The sequence below is a fragment of the Pteropus medius genome, unplaced genomic scaffold (assembly GCF_902729225.1).
Source record: "Pteropus medius unplaced genomic scaffold, Ma_sr-lr_union100, whole genome shotgun sequence".
NCBI classification, from domain to species: domain Eukaryota; kingdom Metazoa; phylum Chordata; class Mammalia; order Chiroptera; family Pteropodidae; genus Pteropus; species Pteropus medius.
This window is the reverse complement of record NW_024349802.1, coordinates 23,534,751-23,542,559: the sequence shown is the minus strand read 5'-3', so window position 1 is coordinate 23,542,559 and position 7,809 is coordinate 23,534,751. Positions and strand designations below refer to the sequence as shown.

At 35.3% G+C, this 7,809-nt stretch overlaps 1 protein-coding gene across 3 annotated transcripts in view; it reads left to right on the top strand.

The window, feature by feature from the left end:
* The first annotated feature begins 72 nt into the window (after positions 1-72).
* ZCWPW2 (zinc finger CW-type and PWWP domain containing 2) overlaps positions 73-7,809 on the top strand; it is a 119,649-nt gene continuing 111,912 nt past the window's right edge. Inside the window, exon 1 of one of the 3 annotated variants that reach the window (XM_039836704.1) lies at positions 73-197. The gene's annotated coding sequence lies outside the window, so the exon portion shown is untranslated. Of the gene's footprint in view, positions 198-255; positions 319-7,809 lie in introns of those variants that run through there. The other 2 variants (XM_039836703.1, XM_039836702.1) reach the window with 2 other exon arrangements.

The window sequence follows — 7,809 nt, the reverse complement described above, 5'->3', positions numbered from 1 at the left end:
CAGGCGCTGGCCTCCTCAGCGTCGCACACCGCGGAGGGGAAATGCTGTCGAGGGGTACTGGAAGAGAGGACGAGCAGCATGCAACCGGAAAACGGGCAGACGCCGTCCGCAGTCTCGGCGCTGGGGCTGTGTTAACATACCGGAACTCAGACGCGAGGGACCTGGGAGGGAGCTGGTGATTTGAGGGGCAGGAGAAGGTGGGCGCGCTGTACTACATGTCCCGTGAGTCTCTGCGGTGGGGCGGGGCGGGGCCTCGGCGACGGTAGGAGGCGGAGGCGGAGCCGGAGTTGGGTAAGAGCGTTCCCCACCGCCGCGACGGTAGGGCTGACGGCCTTCTTCACGGCTGTTGTCCAGCGCGTCCACTTCACTCAACGTCTATTTGGGTGTCCCCGAGCGTGTGTGGTGTGTGTTTGCTCCGCTTGGTAGCGCCCTTAAGGGTTTACAGAACTGTCGCCTTACTGTGGCTGGGAACTGGGAAACCTGTAACAACGCGCGGGGCTGGGGAGGACGAGGGGAGCCGTTTAACCCCTCACTTTGTTTTCTGGGCGCTGCTTCGAATCCTCGAGCGATCATTTGAAGCAAACTCGGCGCACCGTTCAAGGTCCCATAGTTATTCAGCGCACTGCTCTTTTAAAAAATGTGAAATTTATTGACTTCACGGCAAAGCGTTGGGATTTGGGTATTGCAGTAGGCTGACCTGGAGTTGCTACGACCCTTGGTTTTTTGTAGATGACATTCCTGAACTGTCGAGTTACAGTAGTAGAATTCGTTAATATTGGCGTTGCACCCAGATGAAACTCAAATTCTAGGGCTATTTCTGGTTAAAAGTATAAACCAGAAAACGGTATATAGGCAATTTATCCTCATGTTAACCGCCAATTGGCAATAATGACGCTCCTCACCGCCCTCTTACGTAGTGTTTTGTCAACTTAAATATTATTTACGTTGGTGTTCTGCTGGAAAATGTTTTTGCATTGCGTTTTTATTCATGGGCCCAAAGTTAGCCCATCAAAGGATGGGTTTATTTTAAATCATGTTTTTATTGTTAAGCCTCCCTTTCTTGTTTATATTTAAGTGAAAACTCACAGTTGTTATAAACAAAGACCACAATTTGGTATTTTAGATATTTTAGAAATACTTAAAAATCTATATTAATGTAATCATTTAGATCGATGTGCTTCAATTTATTGGGCTGAATCTTGGCAGAGAGCAGTGTTTAGAATATTTTGGACAAGAATCAGCCCTTTTTCTTAGCCTCAGTAAAGCGCTTTACAAATTTAAAAGCAAACCTAGTTAATTTCTCCTAGTTAATCCCCGAAGTTCAACTATAACCACCAAGCGATGTGTTTCGGCTAGTACAGTTTTGAAGAATGTTAACAAAATCGGTTGAGGCACCCCAAATCATCAGAAATAAAATAATAATTTGGTTTCTAACTTGTAGACATAGAAATGTTTTCTATTTTTGAATCTTCACAATTTAGAATAATTCGAGATTTGAAAAAGAAGACTCATTTTTATCTTTTCTCTTGGAGTAAAGGAAAATATTAGCATATTATTTTAAAGTTTATCTGATGAGTCTATTTTTCTTTTAAAATGCTCACCTCCTTATTATAATTACGAAAAAAATGGGTCTTACGAAATTATTGCTTGTCCAGAATGCATAAGCCTATAATTTAATCAAGTAAACTATCTTAAAATTTTGTGGGTGGTAGAGGGATTGGTACCTCTGCTAGGTTATGACAAAATATAATCTAGATATTCATTACATTAAGCTGGAAATGGTCACTTCCTCTCCATTTATGTGCATCTACTTTAATTTTAGCAAATAAATTATTAACACAGTTTCATTATAAGCATGTGTTAAAGTTTTATTACAATCTTATTGAAAAAGAAAAGGCCTCTGAAAGTCAAAAGATACAGTCTTGGTAGGGACATGTGGGAAAAGAAAATGGTTTTATAATCGTTAAACTAGATAACAGAAAGAAAAGAATTTGGGGTTACTAGATTTGTAACTAATAATATGGTCATTTGCTTAGGTGCATGAATGGTTCCCAGAGTAAGTCTTAATTCCATTAAAGTTTATTGGAATATTGCTTAGGAATTTTTTCAGGAATGTTCATTTCATCCCAAGAGGAAGTTGTGAATTAGCCATTCAAAAAATTCTGTCCCAGGCCAAGTTTGGGACATTTTTTTTTTTAAACCACTGTTTTCTGTAACTACAATTGCAGTCTGAAACAAATCACTGCTTCAAAAATGTATACCTGTTACAGAATGGCCATTTTGGATTGAATAATACACTCAACACAAGGCACTTTTTTAAGTGTCTTGTTTACAGGTTGTACGTAACAGAGATAGGTATTTAAAGAGTTTCTCCTCCTTTTCCCACCTCCACCCATCCCCTTACCAAGGTCCTGATGTTTTCCATCAGGGACAGGGCTCCTGAAGAATATGATATTGGTTTTGGCTAGGTTCCCTTTTTTCACTAGTGGGTTTTATTTCAAACCAATCTCTGAACAAAGAATATGTGCCTTGGCACAACTTCTGACTGGTTCAGCTTTCTTCTCTTATTTTTAGGCAATCTTGCATTTTTAGAGCTACTTCAAATCTTATTTTTGTTTAATTAGGCAACATAGTAAAAAATGAAAAAAAAATGTTTTGTTTTATTTATAAATGAAAGCTATGTATTCCTTAGCCATGATGAACATACACAGAGGAATCAATAAGAATGCACTTTTGGAGGGAAAATTTTAAGTGAATTTCTGGTTAGGGATCATGTTTTCTATTTCTTTGCCCTGTCTATGAGTACTCTGCTCTGTGGTAGACCTTTGATAGGTGTGGCTCTTCATTGTCAGCAGAATAGACTTAACATATCAGAATCTTTAAGTTGAAATAGCAGTGTCATTTCATATTAATACCAACTTCAATGTTGTTTCATCAGTATTGTTTTAAAAGCATTATTTCTCTTTTCTCCCCCACATATCACATGTCCAGGTTAAGAGCATTAGGGTAAAGAAATGGTTTTAGTGGCAGATGATAGAGATAAAGAGCACATTTAAAAATACTATCAAAAATGAAAAACCTGGTATCCAGGCATATATTATCTTACCTTTTTTCTCCCATACTTCATCACACACACACCGCCATCCCCCAAAACACACACAGAAGGTTGTGAACTACTTAAAGTTCACAACTTCTGTTACACTGTGTGTATCCAAATCCACGTGTATCCTGAAGCAGCAGTCTTCAAAGTGGGCAACACATGTCTCCAACCCTTAACCTTAAGGTATGTGAAGGCTTTCAAGAGAATTAATGCAATGAATAGTTTAAGGATATTAATTCTGTTTATTAACTTGCATGTTTTTGTTACTTTTGGTCTGTATCAGCGTGTACCTGAACCACTTTTCCTTTCCTCTTTAATAATTGTCCCTTTAATACTCTATAATAAAGCAGTACTTTTAATTGACCTAAATCTTGTTTAGGAAGTGAATAATTCTAATGGCTGGGTAGCTGATTCTTTTGCAAGACTGGAAATTTCCAATGACTTTTAAAAATATTGCAGAAGGACTCAACTGAGTTGTCAGCTGACCATTAAAAATTATTTTGATGACATACCCTTATGTGATTTTTGGTACATAGCTTAGTTCGAGAATGATTATTAGTGTAACCAGAAATCCTACTCCCCAATATTTGGAATGGAAGAATATAAAATATAAGAATAGAATTAACCCTATTTCTTTCTAACAACAATATTCTTCCTGGATACATGACCTAAATGATGGTGAGGAGGCAGGAAAGGCCCTATCCATTTCGTCATGACATTCATTTACAATAAAAGCTGACTTTTGATATTTTAAAATGATCATACTTTTACGTTTGTTGTTTGATCAGTAGTGTTCTAGTAATTTAATATCACTAAGAAAAATGTTTTAAAATTTATGTTCTTGGAACTTTAAAATATATTTTTGTCGTAGGGAAATGGGATAGACTGATCAATTAAAAATTCAAGAACTAGAATATGATGGGATAAACTTATGTGGGGGAAATGAGATAAAAATATGAATTCAAGGAGAAAAGGAATGATACCAAGTTTCTAACTGAAAGAGCTTGTTCATGTGCTTTTCAAATGGATAGGTGATAGTCCATGTCACATTAATATGGCATTTACATTCTGTTTATAAAAGAGATATATACTACTGTCTCTAGTAGCTAGCCTTGCCCTGGACATACAATCTGTACTTCATAAAAACTTTTTGACTAGAAGTGCTTTGTACTCAGTCAATAGGAATTAGCTTCAGACAGAACTTTCATTAAAAACAAACAAAACAACCCTATGAGTGTCATAATTGTATGCTCAGTAACTAAATGCAGTGATTTTCTTTTGGAAACATGTTGGTGAAGACAAAAATTAGTAGTCCTAGAGAGCCTTGATATGAGGAGTAGGGAGAAGAAATATAAGAACAGGTAACAGGAGAATCCAGGATGAGTTTGGTAGATTGTGCAGAGAAAGAAGATCCAGTAGAGGGAATCCTATACTTATTAAATGAAGTAAGAGCAGCTCTCCTCTGAGGACTGACAGTTATACTCTGGTATTTGGGATATGAATTTATTAATTTATTCAATATTTAACAAATAATTAATTAACACCCACCATGTTCCAGACATTGTTTTAGACATTGAGATGAAATAGGCAAAATGGCTTTTTAATGTATAAGGAAGCAAAATCTGTTACACAGAAATCTATCACATTTCACAAAGAACTATGTGAAATTTAACAACATGACAAATTCCCTCCCATTAATTTTTTTGTGACAATTTTTACATGTGCCTATGAAAACTTTTTTCCTATGTAAAATGGGAAGAGAGGAAGAAATAATCCTATTTTGACACTTACATCTACACTGTAAAAACCAAGAAGACAAAGTTAGCTTTCCAGAGGAAGCTACCAAATAAACAATAATGAAACGATGACATTAAACTTCAGTAAGATCTAGAGAAAGAAATTAAGCTAGATTTATAAATAGATTATGTAGCAAAGGAGAGGAAAAATTTTCAAACCCATTGCATAACTCGTGATGTAGTCAAATCAATTCCTAAAAGTCTCAAAACAAAAGACATGCCTTTTTTAATTTTGCTGATAGTATTTTATTAATCGTTTTTTCAACGGTCATTTTATATTAGTCTCTTTTGGCTTTAATAACCCCTTCCTTCTCAGCCATAGCCAATCTGTTCATCTGGTTTTATGAATTCTACCCCTTAGCTCTCTTTCCATTCCTGTTTCATAGTCCCCATGGTGCCACAATTTCTTATCTGTACTGTTATAATAGTTTCCTCTAATTTGTTTTTTTCCTTTTTTTTTTTTTGGCTTCCAACTTATCCTTTGTAAGGATATCTAAGTGATCTTTTAAAAATGTAAATCTTACCATTACATTTCTCTTCTTAAGTGCCTGAAATGATGCCTTAGCATGTTTGTAAAAGGCCATTCTTGAGCTAGCCCAGCCAGTTTTCCACCAGTTCCTATAAATACTGCTAACTTAGGCACTGAAATTGGGTATCTTTACTCATTTATAAAGTTTTCATTCAGTTGAACCTGATTATGATTTTATAATATTTACATTCTTAGATTATTATTGACATCTTCTACAAACATGAAAATTCTCAGAGAATTGGGAAACCCCAGAAAAATTCTCCAACATCAGTTTGAGAATTAAAATTATTGACCACACAGAACAGCTTTTATCAAAAAACAAAATGGAAAATATCCATCTTAAAATTAATACGGAATCTGAAGCTACCTTGAATAGCCATGACAATCTTTAGAAAGTAGAACAAAGCTGAAATTAAACAAAGCTGGTAGCTTCACATTAACTGACTATAAAACATATTACAAAGCTGCAGAATCAAAACAGTATTCTGGTATAATGACATACATATAGACCCATGGAATAAAATAGCTCCAACAAACCCCCTATATATGATCAAATGATTTTCAACAAAGGTGCCAAGACCATTCAGTGGGGAAAGGGCAATCTTTTCAACAAATGATACTGGGAAAACTGAATGTCCATATGCAAAACAACGAAGTTGGATCTGCACCTCACACCATCTACAAAAATTAAGTCAAAATGAATAAAACACCTACATGCAAGCTAAAACTCTCTTAGAAGAAAAATAGGGAGAAAGCTTCATGACATTGGATTTGGCAATGATTTCTTGGATATGACACCAAAAGAACAGGCAACAATAACCAAAAAATAGGTAACTAAAGGTCTCTAAACCCATAACTAATAAAATACAAAAAAAAAATTATTAACTGCTGACTTCAATATTGGAAAAACATTGTGATCTTTGAATTTCATTAGAACTGTCTATACATAATTGATTAAATAACAAATGCAGCTTCAAAACTAAAATACTGGTGTTTTAAATAGTGTAGTCATTGAATGACATGGGAAAATGTTTGCAATATATTGTTGAGAATGCAAATTGTCAAGTTCTGGTCAAGATTTCAGACTTATTTATATCTTTTTCTTCTATTAAAATTACTGTTAAAAAGTGAAACAGAATTGTACACATAGAAAAAAGAAAGGGTTGGAGAATCATCAGTGGACAACGGATTTCAACTAATACTGTGAGAGAAACTGGATATGAATGTGTTGTCAAATAGAGCCTAGGAAGCTTCAGCACAAAATATGCTGAAGACGTGTCTACACTGAAGATGGGTCTCAGTCTTCCCAGAAAGATTGTGGGGAGGCTTTGAAAGCTCTAAATGAAAGGTGGAGGATGAACATGAGATTTTCGTAGGTCTTTTATGAAACCAGTGTGCCACCTTGTTTTCCCCATTTCATCATGTGGAAAGATAGGCATACCGGAGTTTCCTCCCAGGCCAAAAGAGGAGCGAATCCTCTCTAAAGAAATTAAAAAGATAATTGGACAACTTGGGGAAAACCTTTAGTTTTTTCTTTCCAGGGTAAGAATTTCAACTTACTCCTATTCTCAGTGTGTCATGTTTACTTTGCAAATTTAGGTGTGATAGGTTGAAGAGGCGTGCTTTCAGTTTTGTATTTGCAGTTCAAAATTACTTCCATTTTTCACATTCTCATTTGAAAACTCTTTAGTGGTAGGTTCATTTCCTTTGGGTAGTGATTATTGAGACAATAATTGTGTAATTACTAGAACTCAGAGTAAGAAATTTATCACTGTTTATTAGAATTATGACACATTTCTAAAATGAGGAAAATAAATGACAATGTATAAGTCATCTGACTAACAAGTTGGAATGCTCTAATTGTATTAACTTGAGATTCTATTTTGGTTTCTTGTTATTTAAAGGAAGTGGTCAACTTAAAGACTGTTCTTCCACAACATTAGTGGAACAAAGTTTTATCTTTAAGCAAATCAATCATGTGACTTCCATGCCAATGTAGCTTAGATAAAGGTCAATTGAGAATGGGCACATATAAGGAGAAATTACTAAGCCAGTCTGAAATTAATACTCTCCTTGTTCAAACTACAGGTATCTATTTCATTTATAACACTATTGCATTTGGTAGACAGATGAAGAGATTAATTATCTTTGTTGGATCTGTTTTATTCCTACAAATCTCAATATACTGAATAAACTGGGATACTTACAGCCATCTAATATAGACCTAAAGCATATAGATTAATTACTGTTTTGAAGTTGACATTTGCACAATTATCAGATTTTTAATTATTGATGTTTCCCTCGAAACATTTTAAAGCAGAAGAATATAGTTGCTGCAAGACATACCAGCCTTTAAATATGCCAATAAGATATTTCATTTCTAT